Below are 13,345 nucleotides of genomic sequence, written 5' to 3' on the forward strand. Positions count from 1 at the left end.
TATGTTTAATGATTTTCACATAGAAAATTGCATATGAATGATGGTAAATCTGTAATAATAAAACTCATCTTCATGATAAACAAATTATTTCCTTTGACTTATGTTTCTATATTATTTTCTATCAGGTAACCATGGCATTCAAGTGTACAATCTAAGGGCATTGTATGTATTGATAATATATGTTTATTTTAAGGATTATATTATATATGTATTTGTCTCTTTAAAATGAGGATTTGACATATTTCTTAAAGGGATAGTCTATTCAAAATTATATTCATGAATCAGAGCATGCAGTATTAATATACTGTACTTAAATATGTACTCCTATTATCTATTTAACTTCATTATCATCTGTAATTTTGTAAAGCAGGAATGTAAAATTAAGAATCTACCCATTTTGATTCTGCACATGGGGAGTGCTTGATGATTGTTGTCTAAATGTAGCCAACATACAGCAAGTGCAACACAGGTGCTGAACATTAATGGAATGCCTCCTAAACGTAAATACATAATTAAAATAAGAAAGATAACAAAATTAAATTGATTATGAGTACATATGTAAGTTGATTGGAATTGAATGCTTTATCTGATTCATGAATTGTGAATACACTATCCCTTTAAAATTAAAGTGACATAACACAAATATTTGATTCCATTATTTTGCTAGAACATTTATATTTACAAACAAATCTAATATAATGATATGGTTTATATAAGTCAAAGATGTGCATGTATATACAATTATCATACATATGTACATGTAGGCGAAGATTATTATTAGATATAATTATATTTATATATGTATTGAGAATATATATAGCATCCCTGAGCAAAGGTTGCATTTGGAATAGGTGATATATGCTTGCATCTATTTTTCTATGTACATACTGTACATATTGATATTTCAATGAAAACATAGGTACAAATATTCCTATACAAAGGAGCAATAAATGTAGCATATATAATGTTATTTTTACATTGAAACACTCATAAATGTTTGCAGAATTTGCAATTTCAATGAGAAACAGACCTCAAAAAGCTCATTTTTCCTCCTTTACACCTACAGTAGTTGAGCTGGGTGTAATATTTCTCAATGTATTGACAGCCTCCGATAGTGGATTAACGGTTAGCGCTTTCATTGGAAACCTGGTATAATTTAACGATTAACAGCTTCTATTACTTTCTATGGGACGCAAAGATTTTTTCAGCAGCCGCAGTCCGGCTGCCGATATTGAGGTATAATGCACCATTGGAAGCAGTCGATAAACCATATTGCTTCCGACAGCATATTTAACGGTTTGCAAGTGCACACAAACCGAATTATGGCTCATTGGAAACAAGCTCTCTATGGGGCCGAATTACCAAGGGCCGAATGGCCCTGAATACCCCTGTTTCCACGCGAGCATTCAGACTCGACGGAAACAGGAGTTTAGAAGCAGCGGTCTTAAGACCGCTGCTCCTTAATTCGCCCGCTGCCTCTGAGGCTGCAAGCCTGCGGACATAAATCTGCTTGATCGAATATGATCGGGTTTATTGACAACCCTGCTAGCGGCTGATTGGCTGCGAATCTGCAGGGGGCGGCATTGCACAAGCAGTTCATTAGTACTGCTTGTGCAATGATAAATGCAGACAGCGTATGCTGTCAGCATTTATCAATGTGAGGCGGACATAATTGCTACAGCGGTCCGTTTACAATGGTAAATCTACCCCTATGTTGCATTCAAGATAAGACTTTTAGTGTTTGGCTTCTAATAATTATTTTTACACTGTTTTATATTGCATTTTCATATTATACATTGTGCCTTCTTTCTAATATTTAGAATTATTACTTTTACTTGTGCGCAGCTATTTTTGATGATATTTTTATTAGCTGTATAATATATATATATTTATATATTAATTAAAGTATGTATTATAATTTTTTGGTATTTCTTATTAATATTTTATATTTAATATTTCAAGAACGCTCTTTAAGATTTGTAATTTTTCACATGCGCTAACCCGACAATGCGTTATGGGGAAACCAGACATGGACTCCTTGCCCAATATGCTTGAAGGATATGGCTGCACTCCATAAAGCTTGTCTGGGGTTGTCATGTTCCTTGTTTAGAGGAGAATTGCCTGGTATTTTAGGGCTGGACTGACCTTGCTAGGTGTGATCAGACTCATATTCTACAGGAAAATTCTTCTCTGTAAAAAGCACAACTGGGCTAAAAGAGGCTGCTTCTAGGTTTCGTTACTGATAGAGCGCTTCTCTCTTTGTATGTATTTGTATATATGTATGTATATACATATTTACATGTATTAACACAAAATATACATGTATGTACATATATATATATATATATATATATATATATATATATAAAGAGAGAAGAGCTCAACCTGGGAACGAACAATAGCATAATAGCTTGTTCTATGGCTAGTTACCACCCAAGTAGCAGCCTCTTTTTGCTCAACATGTGCCTTTCACAGAGAACTTTCCTGAAGCATATCAGTCTGATCCTGACTTAACAGTACAGTCCAGCCCCGAAATACCAGGCAATCCCTCTCTGAACGAGAGAAACAGCAAAACCCCAGACATACGTTTCAGCCTAGTGTGGGCCTTGTCAGTGAGGTATAGCCATATCCCTCTAGGCACACTGAGCAAGGGTCCACGTCTGGATTCCCGCATCACACTTAGGGAGACTTCCCTAAGTGTCATAATTTGCATAAATAAAAAGAGAGAAGCGCTCAACCTGGGAACGAACAATAGCATAATAGCTTGTTCTATGACTAGTTACCACCCAAGTAGCAGCCTCTTTTTGCTCAACATGTGCCTTTCACAGAGAAGAACTTTCCTGAAGTATATCAGTCTGATCCTGACTTAACAGTACAGTCCAGCCCCGAAATACCAGGCAATCCCTCTCTGAACAAGAGAAACAGCAAAACCCCAGATGTACGTTTCAGCCTAGTGTGGGCCTCGTCAGTGAGGGGCAGCCATATCCCTCTAGGCACACTGTGCAACGGGTCCCCGTCTGGATTCCCGCATCACACTTAGGGAGACTTCCCTAAGTGTCATAATTTGCATACATAAAAAGACGTACGTTTCAGCCTAGTGTGGGCTTCTTTGGTGGTAACTAGCCATAGAACAAGCTATTATGCTATTGTTCATTCCCAGGTTGAGCACTTCTTTCTTTTTATTTATGCAAATTATGACACTTTGTAAAGTCTCCCTGAGTGTGATGCGGGAATCCAGACGTGGACCCGTTGCTCAATGTGCCTAGAGGGATATGGATGCACCTCCCTGACGAGGCCCACAATAGGCCGAAATGTACGTCTGGGGTTTTGCTGTTTCTCTCGTTCAGAGAGGGATTGCCTGGTATTTCGGGGCTGGATTGTGCTGTAAAGTCAGGATCAGACTGATATGCTTCAGGAAAGTTCTCTGTGAAAGGCGCATGTTGAGCAAAAAGAGGCTGCTACTTGGGTGGTAACTAGCCATAGAACAAGCTAGTATGCTATTGTTCATTTCCAGGTTGAGCGCTTCTCTCTTTTTATTTATTTATTTATATATATATATATATATATATATATATATATATATGTCCACTCACCTATAGGTCGTCCGGTATTATTATGGAGCAATGCTGCTGGCAACCCCACTTATCGTGCCCCATGCTAACAATAGTGCACCACTTGCCCATATATAGATAGACAGACAGGCAAAATGACTAGATAGATAGATAGATGATAGATAGATACATTCTTATGTAGATTTTTTTATTTAAAGGGTTAAAAAGGAATATGGTATATGAAAAGATGTTTGACTGGGAAGGGCTCCAAAGTATATATGTATGTCTAAACATGTGTATGTGTGTATGTATACATGTGTATACATGTCTATTTATGTGCATGTATGTGTTTATCTGTGTAGATATGTATGCACATACATACATAAAAACACATAGTTAGACATATATAGACATAGATAGATAGATAGATAGATAGATAGATAGATAGATAGATAGATAGATAGCGAGAGAGAGAGAGAGAGAGAGAGAGAGAGAGATATTATTTGTTATTTTTAGTTTTAAATATATATTTCTATATATACAGTGTTGTGCAAAAGTCTTAGGCCACAATTAGATTTATTGTTTTAGCAATGGTATAAAAAACATATATAACTATTTCTCAGTCTCTTTGTTAGAATACAACCAGAAAATACAGGATATTTGTATGCAGTATTAAAAAACAGAAAAACTGAAAAAATCTGAAAAAACAGCTTCTATAGGCTAAAGTGGCAAGTATTTAGTGTGACCTCCCTTTACACTTGAGCAATAGCAGGAACCTGGCTCTCGTAAACCTAAATGGAATATAACCCTTATTAATGTTATTACTAACACCTGTATTTGTCCTACTATTTCATGTCAAAATGACTGCTGTGAAAAAGGTCTATTACACCAGATTTGTGCAAGACATGCTTGAGCATTACATACACGTGGTATGAGTTTAATTCATTGCTAATATGACCAACTTTCAATCACATCATTCCATTCAAAATGCCAAAATCATACTTTTGCATCAGCAAGGCCACTCTCAAACGGAAATCAGCAAACAAACTCAAGATGTGGTATATTGTAAAGACATTTGAAGAATCAGGAGAGGTCAAGGACAGAAAAGGGAATGGAAGGCAGAGAACTCTTTCAAAATTAGATGTGAAATTTCTCAGAGTTTCTTCTTTAAGAGACCAGAAGAAGTCCAGCAAGGACCTGGCTCAACATTTGGTCTGAAGAAGTTAGATCAGGAATGGTCTTTGTTGAAGGGTAGCAGCCAAGAAACCACTTTTTTCAGAAGCCATGGTATTTTAAGGCCTGATGTTGATATACACATAACCCCTGTTTGATATACACATAGCCCCTGTTTGGATGGACAAGTTTCCCATGCAGGGAACCTGTCCACCTGAAATTGCAAGAAGTAAAGCAGCATCTGCTGCCTACAGTTATAATTACACTAGCAAATGCTTGTGCAGTCCCCATCTCCAGATCTCCCTCAATCAATCACTAACGACATATCAGTTTGGAATGATTTATCTCCGCCACTTCTAAGGTGACAGAAAGGTTAGGAAGCAGCAGTCTTATTACTGCAAACCTGCACTGCAAGGGATCAGAGGCTTCATAAATAGGGCCCATAGAATGTTTTTTTTTGGGGGGGGGTTCTTATACTGGGTCTCATCACAAGGTGAAGTACTTTTTGGTTAACAATTGTCTTGTGAATCCCAACCAACACATATTATGATATTTGAACCCAAGCAGCTTTGTTCTATATGTATCTAACAAACATCTTAATATCAACCAATTAAACATAACAATATCAGCCACCAGTCTGCACATGATCGGGCCCAAAAACAAGATGGCACTGCCCATGCCAACAATGGCAATGGCCCTTTTTTATGATGATTGAATCATGCCAAATAAATAAACAACACTAAACAAATCATCACCATTAATTAAATGTAAAAACGTGAAGAACACATTTCTACAGGGTATGGACGGTTGTGATATGCAGACAGAGAGGAGACTGTCACGAGAGAAGACAATGCTTTGTGAATCTGTTTATAGAGTTTGGCATTATAAAACAGTGAAACAAATCAAACTGCAAACTTATACTCAGGACATGAGAGTGCTGCATCTCTTGTGAGTTTGCTATTATTACTTTGAAAATCCATCTTTGGTTGTTGTGATCACCGCAATGTGGCACCTTCTTTGTTTTTTATAGTTGTGCAGAATTTAAATCATCTTATGAAATCTACAACTAAGGAATGGCACATTTTCTACAATTAACAACACTTTACTTATCTTATACTGTAAACTGCAAAAGCTTTCTTTAGAAAAATATCACACAGTGACTGGAAATTGTTAACCCTGTGACAACAGTGATATACCATATATATGTTGCCTGTTACAAGGGGTTTAAAGGGCTCTAACAGTGCGGATCTCACCAACAACAGCAAGACTACACTATTTCTGTATGCCTTATTGTCTGAGGCATGCAGAAATAGCTAAGGTCTCACCAACAGCCCTAAACGACAGCCAATGTACCCCATTAAGAGGTTTAACTGGCATTAAACTTAAATTTCATTGCCCATAACATTTTAATTATGTATAATTAAAGAAATATGCAATGCACTGTTAGTATTTATTTTGAATAAATTTCCTGGAATTTGCCTTTTGAAAATGGTAGTGTTTCCAATTCCTTCAGCATCCTGACATTCCTACATCCTGCACAAAGATTGGGTAATATATGCAAGAGCTTGTTTATATCTGTCTGTTACTGACCACAGCAAAGGAAGTACGATATCAAAATCCCTTTTCAAGGGGTGTGTGCCAAGCCTGCAAAGCAATGCATATTTTACTAACAATCTGACAGCTTTAGTGGGTTTATAGCATTTATTTAGCATGGAGATCATTTGTAATGAGAATCATTTCTGATGCATAAATACAAATGATTGTTCCTTTAAGCAAGAGGGACTTCTACATAATAGATTGTGGTGTTAAACCTGGGGACAAAAAGCACAAGCAGGAATAGGATATTTGGAAATGGTAAGGGAATTAGGAACATAATCCAGAAAATGATAAAAATAAGCCTAATGAACTGTGAGACAGTATTGGTTAAATAGCACACATAATAATATTAAAGATCTAGTTATGCCACTCATGTATGAACATTGCTACATTCAATTATTATTATTCATGAACAAGAGTAAAGTCTGAATTGCAGCTGATGAGAATGTATTTTTTACAGGAAATATGGATCAGTGAGAGGGAAGAGAATCTGCATGATCCAAGCAGCTAATAGCTGGATGCTGGTGAACCATGTTAACAAGTACATTAAATTGTGCTGAGATTTTCTCATTCTTAACCAATTATTACCTAGTACAGAGATGAAAGAATACCTAGTAAGACAGCAATATCTAGAGGTATGTTAGATGGGATAGACAGATTAGAAAGATAGATGATTGATAGATAGATAGATAGATAGATAGATAGATAGATAGATAGATGATAGATAGATAGATAGATAGATAGACAGATGATAGACAGAAAGATAGATCAATAGATATATAGATAGATAGAAAGTAGATGATAGACAGACAGACAGACAGACAGACAGACAGACAGACAGACAGACAGACAGATAGATAGATAGATAGATAGATAGATAGATACAGGTGAAACTCGAAAAATTAGAATATCGTGCAAAAGTTCATTTATTTCACTAATGCAACTTAAAAGGTGAAACTAATATATGAGATAGATACATTACATGCAAAGCAAGATAGTTCAAGCCGTGATTTGTCATAATTGTGATGATTATGGCTTACAGCTCATGAAAACCCCTAATCCACAATCTCAGAAAATTAGAATATTACATGCAACGATAAAACAAGGATTGTACATAGAACAATATCGGACCTCTGAAAAGTATAAGCATGCATACTGTATGTACTCAGTACTTGGTTTGGGCCCCTTTTGCAGCAATTACTGCCTCAATGCGTTGTGGCATGGAAGCTATCAGCCTGTGGCACTGCTGAGGTGTTATGGAAGACCAGAATGCTTCAATAGCGGCCTTCAGCTCTTCTGCATTGTTCAGTCTCATGTCTCTCATCTTTCTCTTGGCAATGCCCCATAGATTCTCTATAGGGTTCAGGTCAGGCGAGTTTGCTGGCCAATCAAGCACAGTAATCCCACGGTCATTGAACCACGTTTTGGTGCTTTTGGCAGTGTGGGCAGGTGACAAGTCCTGCTGAAAAATTAAGTCAGCATCCCCATAGAGCTCGTCTGCGGAAGGAAGAATGAAGTGCTCCAAAATCTCCTGGTAGAGGGCTGTGTTGACCCTGGACTTAATGAAGCACAGTGGACCAACACCAGCAGATGACATGGCTCCCCAAATCAACACAGACTGTGGAAACTTCACACTGGACTTCAAGCATCTTGCAGTGTGTACCTCTCCATTCTTCCTCCATACTCTGGGTCCTTGGTTTCCAAATGAGATGCAAAATTTGCTCTCATCAGAAAAGAGGACTTTGGACCACTGAGCAACAGACTAGGTCTGTTTTTCTTTAGCCCAGGTAAGACGCTTCTGACGTTGTTTGTTGTTCAGGAGTGGCTTGACAAGAGGAATACGACATTTGAAGCCCATGTCCAGGATCCGTCTGTGTGTGGTGGCTCTTGATGCACTGATCCAGCCTCAGTCCACTCCTTGTGAAAGTCCCCAACACTTTTGAATGGCCTTTTCCTGACAATCCTCTCCAGGCTGTGGTCATCCCTGCTGCTTGTGCACCTTTTTCTTCCACACTTTTCCCTTCCAGATAACTTTCTATTAATGTGCTTTGATACAACACTTTGGGAACACCCAACTTCTTTTGCAATTACCTTTTGAGGCTTTCTCTCCTTATGGAGGGTGTCAATGATGGTTTTCTGCACAACTGTCAGGTCAGCAGTATTTCCCATGATTGTGATTCCTACTGAACCTGACTGAGAGACCATTTAAAGGCTCAGGAACCCTTGGCATGTGTTATGGCTTAATTAGCTGATTAGAGTGGGACACTTTGAGCCTAGAATATTGCACCTTTTCACAATATTCTAATTTTTTGAGATTGTGGATTTGGGGGTTTTATGAGCTGTAAGCCATAATCATCACAATTATGACAAACCACGGCTTGAACTATCTTGCTTTGCATGTAAGGAGTCTATCTCATATATTAGTTTCACCTTTTAAGTTGCATTAGTGAAATAAACGAACTTTTTCACGATATTCTAATTTTTCGAGTTTCATCTGTAGATAGATAGATAGATAGATAGATAGATAGATAGATAGATAGATAGATAGATGATGGATGGATATACATATAGATAGATGATAGATGGATAGATAGATAGATAGATAGATAGATAGATAGATAAAAAAAACTAGCTAGACAGATATAGATAGATAGATAGATAGATAGATAGATAGATAGATAGATAGACATGTAGATAGAGAGATAAATAGATAGATAGATAGATAGAGATAGATAGATAGATAGATAGATAGATAGATAGATAGATAGATTAGAAAAAAACAGCTCAAAGAACCCCCACTGATTATATCATGAGTAACTAGTGATAACCAAAAACTACCTATATCACTAGATGCAAGGAGATGCTATACAATTAAAGAAAAGAGAGAAAACAAGGAGTCTTAGCCAGCAACAATTCATACATTCAGCAATTCATACATTACTAATTAAGAAGTGATTAGGGTATATAGGTTACCTAATTCAAGGAGTAAAGATCCCAGATGTGCAAATATCCAAAAATCACAAAATGTATCACAAAGTCAATATACATCAATACATTGAAAAACCAACACCATACGAAGCTCCCTCTAGTGGCCACTAATTGAAAAGCATTTTAGAAAAAAATATATGTATGAGTGTCAGTCTGGTGCATTCGTGTTTAAAACAGCAAATCACATAGCTGTAAATAAAGTATAGCTCATAAATCTCATCATAGAAAAGTACTCCAAACCAGTACCCCTGGTGTTCATAGAAAACTGGTTACAACTGGGCTTCCCTGATTAAAATTGCAGTTGACTGGATTGCTCAGACCAATCTGGTCTCTACATACGAGCTTGAATCATATATGGTGAAACCGTGGTCTTTAAAAGCCCTCCTACATTGTCCTCTGCATTTATTACCTTCCAGGATATCTCCCCTTATTGCAGTCAGGAATATAGTGGTGATTTGGCAAAAGTCCTGTAAACTTCTTAAAATTAATCCTTCTTTTTCGGATTTTTTGCCTATTAGGGGGAATCCGCTGTTTTTACCTGGTGTGGATCAAGAATGGCAGGGTGGGGGGCTCGAATATGTGTATCAGTTAGTTAATAACGATTTCCAGATACTCCCCTGGGAGACTATAAGGGAACAATTCTCGCTACCTAGGTCGAACCGATTTGCCTACTTCCAAATTCGTCATTTTATTGGTTCTCAAAATTGGCACGCGTTTAGTAGAGAGGACTGGTCCGAGATCATAATCTGCATTAGAAAATTCAACGGTGGAGATGCGTCAATTTCTTTAATCTATGACATTATGTTGACTAAACAAGGTATATTGGAGGAGGATAAATTAATTAAACTTTGGTGGCCTTATATCCCTTCTATAGATCATGAGAAAATATCTAATAGCCTTGGGACAGTAGCGAAATATCCGGTGCCAGTAAGCTGGAAAGAATCTCATTTCAAATTACTAAATAACTATTATATCTCTCCAGCTCGCTTAACTAAATATTTCCCTGATAAAGCTTTCAAGTGTGAGCATTGTTCATATATTCGGGCTGATCTCCTCCATATGTTATGGGCCTGCCCTAAAATCTTTCAATTATGGCAAAAGGTGCAATTCTGGTATAATAGAGTCTTTGAAAGTACTATTTCCATAGCTCTGGAGGATATAGTGTTACTTTTTACAGATGAGAGAGGTGATGCTAGTTTACGTACCCTAAATACAATTATTCTAACGGTGAGGTATAATATTTTTAAAAAATGGATATCAAAGACCTCTCCTTGTTTATCGCTAGTTTTGAGGGACATCCAAGCTCATATTATTTTCGAATCTTTCCATTTACGACAGTTATCCAAAAAGAGAATTAGAAAGTTTCTGATAGGCTGGGCCCTGGTTATTAAATCATACCCGCTGGATGTGCAGAGACAAATTTTATCACCCTTTGTAGCTTCAGTAAGTTTTGCTGAGTTGGTTATACTGCAGGTATTTCCAGATACTTGGATAAGAAATAGTAGTGATATTGATTAAGTTAGGTTAAGACTCCATAGTTGGAGGATATAGAGTATTATATTAGGATCCTGGAGAGGAGGAGGGGGGGGGGTTCTCCTTTTTTTTTCTTTTTTTTTTTTTTCTTCTTTCTCTTTTCTTCCTTTCTTTCTTTTCTTTTTGTGTATTATCTCAGAAGAATTTTAGTTTATGTATATTTTCAAAATTAGCCACTTCAATTTGATCATTGTCGGACAAGTGGGACAAGATTATGCATATTTGGGAGAATGTTTTCTTTAATATGTTTTTGTATCAGATTTGATATATTATGTATCCTGTGTGACATTGTTTATGTTGAGAACATCTGTCTTTTTTTCTTTTGTTTGTAGTGGCTAAATGTAAATAAAAAGAATTTAAAAAAAAAAACAAAAAAAAAACAGGTTATTTCATTGTTTATAGGGTTGATAGTTGTCTTCTTTCTGGGCTGTATTTATTATGCGTAGGGGCATAGGAAGCTATTAAAATGTATCTACGTCTTAGGGACTTTAACAAACTGGACATTTAAGTGTCCAGTATTTATCTGCAGATTTTACTGGACAGCTGGAATATAATATATCCGTGCATATCAGTCAATATAGCTATTCTGCCCTCACCCAGGGGAATGTCCACCGAGGGGGAAACCCCTCTCTCCTAGGATGCTACCCCTCTGAGGGACTGCCACAGTGTAAAGAAGGAACAATCTCACCTCCATGTGACAAATGCATGTGCAGATACAGCAATTCACCAGCTGTGTGTGTAGTCAACCAGAAAGTGTAAACACCAGCTGCTATTTTCCTTCCAGGGGTGTGCTTCCCATGTGGCAATTCACTGTATAATCTGTATAATACATCCTTTACAGAGTAAAATGTATTAATTTAGAGAGATAAAACTATTTGAGTAAAAAATAATAACAGAGAACTGTGCTACGTTACCAAACAACATGTGTCCTGAAGTATTGTGGAAACAGATTCACACACTGAAGCATCCAACGAGGGAAGAAAGTAGAGAGTTTCAGAGGAGTGCAGCTGATCAACAAACGATGGGTTTCTTATCCACTGGAGGAAAGCCAACAGAACTGCAACAGAAAGAAGACAGGGCACCTCCGACTCAAGGTATTACTTTATTAAATGCCATGTGACACACACTAGTAACATAACTTACTAGAAATCAGATAAAAGAAGGCCTCAATAAAACCAAAAGGAAAGGTAATCCACAGCTACGATATCCGTGACTGTCTGTATCGGCTCCCAGCGTTGACCCAGTACAAGCAGTTCCCGGCCGGTATCAGGGGTGTGTGGCTGGTACGCTACATCACAGGCTGCTTCGCAAGACACTCTTGCAACTGCTGCTACGGATCCACAAAAAGACCAAAAGACCTCAACGCGTTTCGACGGTGACGACCCGGCTTTCTCAAGAAAAAGAAAAAAAATATTTGAGTTGTTCTTTTAAAGGTGGTTGTGGGGGGGGTCAAATGTATAAGGAATTGTTAAAAGTAGAATGCAAATGGATATAAAAATTAACGTTCATGATTCATATAGAACATTTGATTTTAAACCACTTTCCAATGTACTTCTATTATCAAATTTGATTTGTACTCTTGATATCCTTTGTTAAGAGTAAAGCTAGGCTGGTAGAAGCTCAGGAGATGCACGTGTCTTTAGCAGTCTATGGCAGCAGTGTTTGTATCTATGTATAATATTACTATAAACAGTTTTGCAAATTTTGCTACCAGGTGAGACATTTAATCCACCTGGCCAAAGTGGGGATAGACAAGGGGCGGTGAGGAGGAATGAAAGAAATGAGTAAAGGACCTGACTAAGAAATATAAAGGCTCTCAGTCCTAGAAAGATACGTTTTAAGGCAAACAAAGTTGCTGTTTCTTTGGAAAGTAAGGGTAAAATAAAGCTTTAGAAGACGACTTAGTTCTGCAAGAAATAGAAAATGAAACACTCTCAGGCATTAAAAAGGCCGAATGAATGCCAAGAGCCCTAATGTCGGAAACTCGCCAAAAAGACACCAGGCAAAGAAGCATGGCCAACTTCATGTAAAGCTGTTTAAGAAAAAGGGATGATTTGGAAGGCCAGTTTCTAAGGAAAGAAAAAAACTAATTTCCCACCCTCTATGCTAGAGGCACTTGTGACAGTAATCCCCAAGCCGGGCAAACCACAAACAACCCCAGCAAATTTTCGACCTATTTCTTTACTGAATGTAGACATTAAACTTTTTGCTAAAATACTAGCATCCCAAATTAATTCTATACTTCCTTCCATAGTCCACCCCAACCAAGCTGGCTTCACGCCCATGCGAGAATCCAGGGATAATACCACTGAAATATTGACCCTTATGGAGCATGCAAATCTATATCAAATCCCTTCTGTCTTCATTTTGATGGATGCGGAAAAAGCCTTTGATAGGCTAGATTGGCTTTTCCTTAAACACACAATGACTAAATTTGGATTTGACCAAAAGTTTATGAGATTAACCCCTTAACGACCAAGGACGTACGCCACACGTCCTCAAAA

The sequence above is a fragment of the Bombina bombina genome, chromosome 1, assembly GCF_027579735.1.
Source record: "Bombina bombina isolate aBomBom1 chromosome 1, aBomBom1.pri, whole genome shotgun sequence".
Taxonomy (NCBI): domain Eukaryota; kingdom Metazoa; phylum Chordata; class Amphibia; order Anura; family Bombinatoridae; genus Bombina; species Bombina bombina.